This window comes from Penaeus chinensis, chromosome 19, assembly GCF_019202785.1.
Source record: "Penaeus chinensis breed Huanghai No. 1 chromosome 19, ASM1920278v2, whole genome shotgun sequence".
In the NCBI taxonomy this organism is placed as follows: Eukaryota; Metazoa; Arthropoda; class Malacostraca; order Decapoda; family Penaeidae; genus Penaeus; species Penaeus chinensis.
In genome coordinates this window covers 26,641,716-26,648,914 of record NC_061837.1, presented here as the reverse complement: position 1 = coordinate 26,648,914, position 7,199 = coordinate 26,641,716, and positions in this window count along the sequence as shown.

Here is a 7,199-nt window from a genome sequence, read left to right as displayed (position 1 = left end):
CCACTCTCTTCTTCTTTTCCCTCTCTGTTTTCCTTTTTTCTCTCTCATACAAACAGACAAAATAGATAGTAACTAAATATGTTCTGATGACAATTATATCGCAAAACAAAAACAAACAAACAAACTAAAATTAAACAGCGACATCTGCAGCTTATTAGTTCCCAACCGCAGTTTCTTCAATATCCAAGATGGCTCAATGAGTTAGCACCTGCCTTCGATGCGGGGGTACTGGGGTTCGATTCCCCAGTCCTTTTATTTTACTTTCGATTTCGTGGCCTTAATTTTACCAATATTATCAACAATTCAGGAATTTTTAGGATTGAGCCCAATCAAACTTGCTGCCAGTGTGGAAATATTAAATAAGGATATATAACAGACAAGGAGAAAGGGCGAGAGCGAGATTAAGCGTTTGATAGACAGATATATACAGGGACACACACACACACAAATCCTCGGACTGACAAGTGTATAATAAATAATGGTTACAATTGTGTTAATATCAAATCTCTCTTCCTCTCTCTCTCTCTCTCTCTCTCTGTATACCTATCTGTCTGTTTATCCATATATCTGCCTATCGATCTAACTGCCTATTTGTCGATCTCACTGACTATCTGTCCATCTGTCTCACTGTCTATCTGCCTATCTGTCTCACTGTCTATCTGTCTATATATCTCATTATCTATCTGTCTATATATCTCACTGACTACCTGTCTATCTATTTATATCACTGGCTACATGTCTATCTTGCTCACTGTTTATCTGTCTATCTATCTCTCTGTCTATCTATCTCGCAGACTATTTATCTCACTGTCCACCTGTCTATCTCTCTGTCTATCTCACTGTCTATCCATGTCACTTTCCATCTATCTCACTGTCTATATGTCTATATATCTCGCAGACTATTTATCTCACTGTCCACCTATCTTTCTCTCTGTCTATCTCACTGTCTATCCATGTCACTTTCCATCTATCTCACTGTCTATATGTCTATCTATCTCACTGTATATCTGGCTACCTATCTCACTATCTGTCTATCTCACTGTCTATCTGTCTATCACTGTCTGTCTGTCTATCTCACAGTCTATCTATCTCTCTGTCTGTCTATCTCGCTGTCTATCTGTCTAATCTGTATATCTCTTTATCTAACTTGCTGTTAATATCTCATTGTTTATCTATCTGTCTCATTGTCTATCTGTCTGTCTACCTATCTCACTGTCTATCGGTCTACCTATCTCAATGTTTATCTGTCTATTTTCTCACTTTCTGTCTATCTATCGCTCTGTCTGTCTATTCCACTCTCTATCTGTATATCCATCTCACTGCCTATCTGTCTATTTATCTCGCTGTCTATCTGTCTGTCTATCACACTGTATATCTGTCTATCTCACTGTTTTTCTATTTATCTATCTCAGTATCTATGTATCTCACGGTCTATCTTACTATCTCTGTATCTCACTGTCTATCTATCTATCTCACTGTCTATCTGTCTGTTTGTCTACCTATCTCATTGTCTATCTGTCTGTCTATCTCACTGTGTATCTGCCTATCTATCTCAATGTCTATCTTTTCTATCTGTCTCATCGACTATCTACCTCATTGTCTATCTGTCTATTCCACAGTCTATCTGTCTATCAATCACACTTTCTATTTATCTATCTCACTGTCTGTCTCTCTATCTCACTGTCTATCAGCATATCTCATTGTCTATCTATCTCACTGTCTATCTATCTCGCTGTCTATCTATCTCGCTGTCTATCTATCTGCCTCACTGACTATCTATCTATATTAATGTCTATATATCTATATTAATGTCTATCTATTTCACTATCTGTTTATATATCTCACTGTCTCCTTATCTATCTCACTGTCTATCTGTTTATATATATATATTTCACTGTATATCTGTCTATCCCATTGTCTATCTGTCTATCTATCTATATTAATGTCTATCTGTCTATCTATCTACATTAATGTCTATCTCACTATCTGTCTATATATATATATCTCACTGCATATGTCTATCCCATTGTCTATCTCTCTATATTAATGTCTATCAGTCTATAATTCATATCAGCAAAATAGAAAGAGGAGATGAATATAATTAAAACAATAAAGAAACAAATCCTCCCCCAAAATGGGCCTACGTGTGATTCCACACTTGGCATGGAACATTCCTCCATTCAGACGAAATTCTCAAATTAGCGGTCTATTTAACCTAAGCATTTGTTGCACCATCTTGTGAATGAGGAAATTGTACGTGCATTTGCGTGTCTGATACATTTTTGACACAGATATGCCAATTCTAAGAAGTGCCACAAGTTAAAGCTGTATATATATATATATATATATATATATATATATATATATATATATATGTGTGTGTGTGTGTGTGTGTGTGTGTGTGTGTGTATGTATGTATATATATAGTTAATCTTTTGTTATGGTAAATTTTATAGCAACATTATAACCTTGAAATTCCTTAAATGGAAGCGGCAGCAGTAATGATACTTCTAATATTTTTTAACATTCTTTGTTTTTTCTTCACACTCCATCAGCATTTATTGCTACCACAGAGTGGTTTCATAACTTGACAGAAATGACATTCCTGTATCCACCAATCGTGGACTGGCAGCGGGTTTAATCTAATTTAAACGTCTGATTTTCACAGTAAAATCTCATGCGAGCGGAGACGCTAATATTTTTAATTTGTGTTATATATCAATAGGATATGTTTAGTTTATATGTCAAAAAATAACGTAACGAGATAATATGATTTAAAAGAAAAGTAATGAACGAGAGAGGAAAATTTAAGTTTGTGTTAATTATCAATAGAACATGTGTATGTGTAACGCATACATACATGTATATTTGAATGGTAGAACAATGCATAAAAATATAATATAAATAAACAGAGACAACAAAAGATATGAGACAAAATTAGAGGATAAATACATAAATACAGATAGATAAAGATAGATAGTTAGAAAGATGGACACATAGAAAAATGGATAGATAGACAGAAAGATGGATAGATAGACAGATGGATAAACAGATCCACTGTGAGATGGATAGACAGACAGTGAGATAGACAGATATACATTAATATAGCTAGATATATAGTGAGACATAGATAGACAGCGAGATATATAGACATATAGCGAGATGTATAGGTAGATAGACAGTGAGATATATAGACAGTGAAATATACAGATAGACAGCGAGATATACAGATAGACAGTGAGATAGATAGACAGTGAGATAGCTAGACAGATAGTGAGATAGATAGACAGTGAGATAGACAGACAGACGGATAGACAGTTAGATAGATAGATAGTGAGATAGGTAGACAAATAGACAGTGAGATAGACAGATAGACAGTGAGATAGACAAGAGAGAAACAGACAAAGAAATAAATAGACAGTGAGATAGACATAGAGTTAGATAAATAAACAGTGAGATAGATAGACAGTGGGCTAGATAGACAGGTAGATAGTAGGATAGACAGATTAGACAGTCAGATAGACAAATATACAGAGATCGATAGATAGACACATTTATAGACAGATAGTGTGCGTGCGTGCGTGTGCGTGGGTCTGGGTCACGCCAGGTGTAACTGAGTATAAGGTTTTATTTATTCATTCCTGTAAATAATTGTGCATTATATCATATGATAATCAACTGAAAAAAGGGAAAAGCTTTGTGACAACAGTGTACCTACGTGAAACCACACCCTCTACTTGGCATGACTGGGATCGAACGCAGGACTATGAAGTCAAAGGTACGCGTCGTACCAGTGAACCACTGTGTCATAATTTCATTGAGCAACGGAAAGCAATTTAAAGTTAATAGTGGGAAGTAGAGTAAATATTCTTTTTATATATTAAAAGCATTACATTTTACATATTTTGGTTTATTTGTGTGTGTGTTCTCAATAAAGCACCATTTATAAAACAAGTAAAGTGTGCAAGGATCAGTGTAATGCCTTGTTGATTCGATTTTTGTTGTAGGAAGAGAAAGTGATCCTTTATCAGTCGTAATTTTATGTTTATCCTGTAAATTCTCATATCATAAGACAACTCCCCTCAGTCCATCTATCTCTATCTCCATCTATGTATAAATCTACGCAAATCTTAATTTCTTTATGCAATGAAATTCATAGAGGCTTATCATGACTATTTTCCTTGTGTAAACATGCTCCAGCAATTCGATGAAAGGGAGTAGAGACTCGACCACCGACTTTGAATCAGCTATTCTCTAAATCACCGCCTAACACGTGCATAGCTATCTATCTTTATATCTCACTGTCTATCTCTCACTTTCTTTCTCACTGTCTATCAGTCTATCTCATTGTTTATCTATCTATCTAAGTGTCTATTTGCCTATCACGTTATCTATCTATATCAGTATCTATCTATCTCACTGTCTATCTGTCATCTATTTCACTATCTATCTGTCTGTCGATCTATATCACTGTCTATCTGTCTATCGATAGATATGGATCTATCTATCCATATCGTTGTCTATCTATATATCTATTTATCTGTCTGTCCATCTTTCTCTCAATCTATTCACCTTTCTATCTATCCATCTGTCTATCTATCTTTATGTTTATCCATTTTTCTATCTGTCTATCCATCTTTCTATCTATTTATCCATCTGTCTATATATCCATATTTATATCTACTTATTAATTCAAATCCCTTTATTTATGACATATATTTACCCCTACTACCTGAAAGAGATAAAGACTAAGCATATTCTAATGATAATCACATCGCAAGATAAATAGAAACAAACCAAAAGCAATCTGCATAACTCCAGCTTATTCATTCCAAACAGCAATTTAGTCAATACCCAAGATGGCCTAATGAGTTAACGGTTTACTAGGGTGCGATTCCCCAGTCTTTTTCCTTTCAACTTCGATTTCGCGGCCGTAAATCTACTAATTATATTGTCTTTTTTTGTACTAGTATAATGATCAAACAGATTTTAAAAATTGTAGATCCCGAAATATGAGAAGCCACATCGCGGGCGGACATTTAAAAAATATTAACCTCACTGTTTTAGGTTTGTTAAACAAATATGAAAGATTAGAAAGCTTAGAAACTTGCTGCCAGTGTGTAAAATGCTAAATACATACAAATCACACACACAAGTTTAAACAAAAGAGTATGTAATCATTACATCGTAAACCAAAAGGAAACAAAAATGAAGTAGAAAAAAAATCATCCTTTATCTTATTTTTTTTTTATCCCCCCCCCCCTCTCAGGTCTATAGTCTTATTCCTGCTCTCTATATGTTATATATATATATAATCTCGCATTTTCTTAATCGAATTAACAGTATATAATCATGAAACCTGTCATGTCGATTATTGTTATGGATAGGCCTATATATTTCATGAGAAATTTCGTTATCATGCCATTGGTCTGTGCCTTGGCCTCCTCGTTTCCTTTTTTCTCAGTCTCTTATCTTATTTTCCTTCTCTCCTTTCCTTCCCAAGCATCTCTTTCTCTCTTTATCTATCTATCAATCTATCTATTTATCTCTCTCTCTCTCTCTCTCTCTCTCTCTCTATCTCCTCTCTCTCTCTCCTATCTCATACCTTTTTTTGTTTACTAATCTGTTTAGGCATATTAAGGACATTCAGATATATACACACACACGAACTTACGAAGACAAACGAAGAAATACAGGTCACATATTATTAATTATTAACACGAATTTAAAATCTCCCTCGCCTTTTGTGCCTCATATCTTTCATTGTTTCTGTTTATTTATATTATTATCTTGTTATGCATTGTTTCGTCATTCAAATATATATTTACGTAAGCGTTATACACTCACACAGACACAAACTAAGCATTTTCTATTGATAATAAATAAAATAAATAGATGCAAACTTTCTTCTCTCTTTTCTTTTTAATCATACTATCTTGTTACGCGGTTTTTTGCCATTCAAATATTATATACGTATGCGTTACACATATAGACACATGCACACAAAGATATACAAACACAACAGGCAACTGCATAACCGTTACAAAAAAAACAAAAAAAAAAAAAGCTTAGATAGATAGCTGCTATAAACCTAAAAAATCGAAAATATTCAGTTCCCTCTCTCTCTTTCTCGCTTTCTATCCATCTCGCTCTCTCCTCTCCTCTTTCTCTCTTATACAAACAGACGAAAGAGATAGAATCTAAATAGGTTCTGATGACAATTATATCGCAAAACAAAAAGAAACAAACAAACCAAAATCAAACAGCGAAATCTGCTGCTCATTAATTCCGAAAAGCAAATCAGTAAATAGCCAAGATGGCCTATATACGAATCTATTTGATTAAAATGATGCTGGTACAGTAATAACATAATTTGAATTATGGGAATTATGTATTTGAAATATCTTTATCCCACGAAACCATCTACTGTATAACCGTTACAAAAATCCTTAGATAGATAGCCGCTAAAACCTAAAGAATCCAACATTTTCATTTCCCTCTCTCTGTTTCTCGCTTTCTATCCATATTTACCTCTCTCCCTCTCCTCTTCTTTTCACTCTCTCTTTTCCTTTTTTCTCTCTCATACAAACAGACAAAATAGATAGTAACTAAATATGTTCTGATGACAATTATAACGCAAAATAGAAAAAACAAACAAACCAAAATCAAACAGCGAAATCTGCAGCTTATTAGTTCCCAACCGCAATTACTTAAATATCCAAGATGGCTCAATGAGTTAGCACCTGCCTTGGAGGCGGGGGGACTGGGGTTCGATTCCCCAGTCCTTTTGATTTTACTTTCGATTTCGTGGCCTTTATTTTATAAATTTTATGAACAATTCAGGACTGATTAGGTTTGTGCTCAATCAAACTTGCTGCCAGTGTGTAAAATATTAAGGATATATAGCGGACAAGGAGAATGGGCGAGAGCGAGATTAACCGTTTGATAGGTAGATATATACGGACACACACACACACATGTGTGTGTGTGTGTGTGTGTGTGTGTGTGTGTATATATGAAAGCAGAGATTGATAGAGTGTGTTTTGGTATTCATATATGAGAGTTTGCGCGTCTAATGTGTTCTCAGACTAACTGCCCGAAAATATGTATATTAAATATTTTGTTAATTTAAATATTTATCATTAACATAAGCATGGATATGTTGACGTTAATACACTACAATCATTAGATAGAGTGCA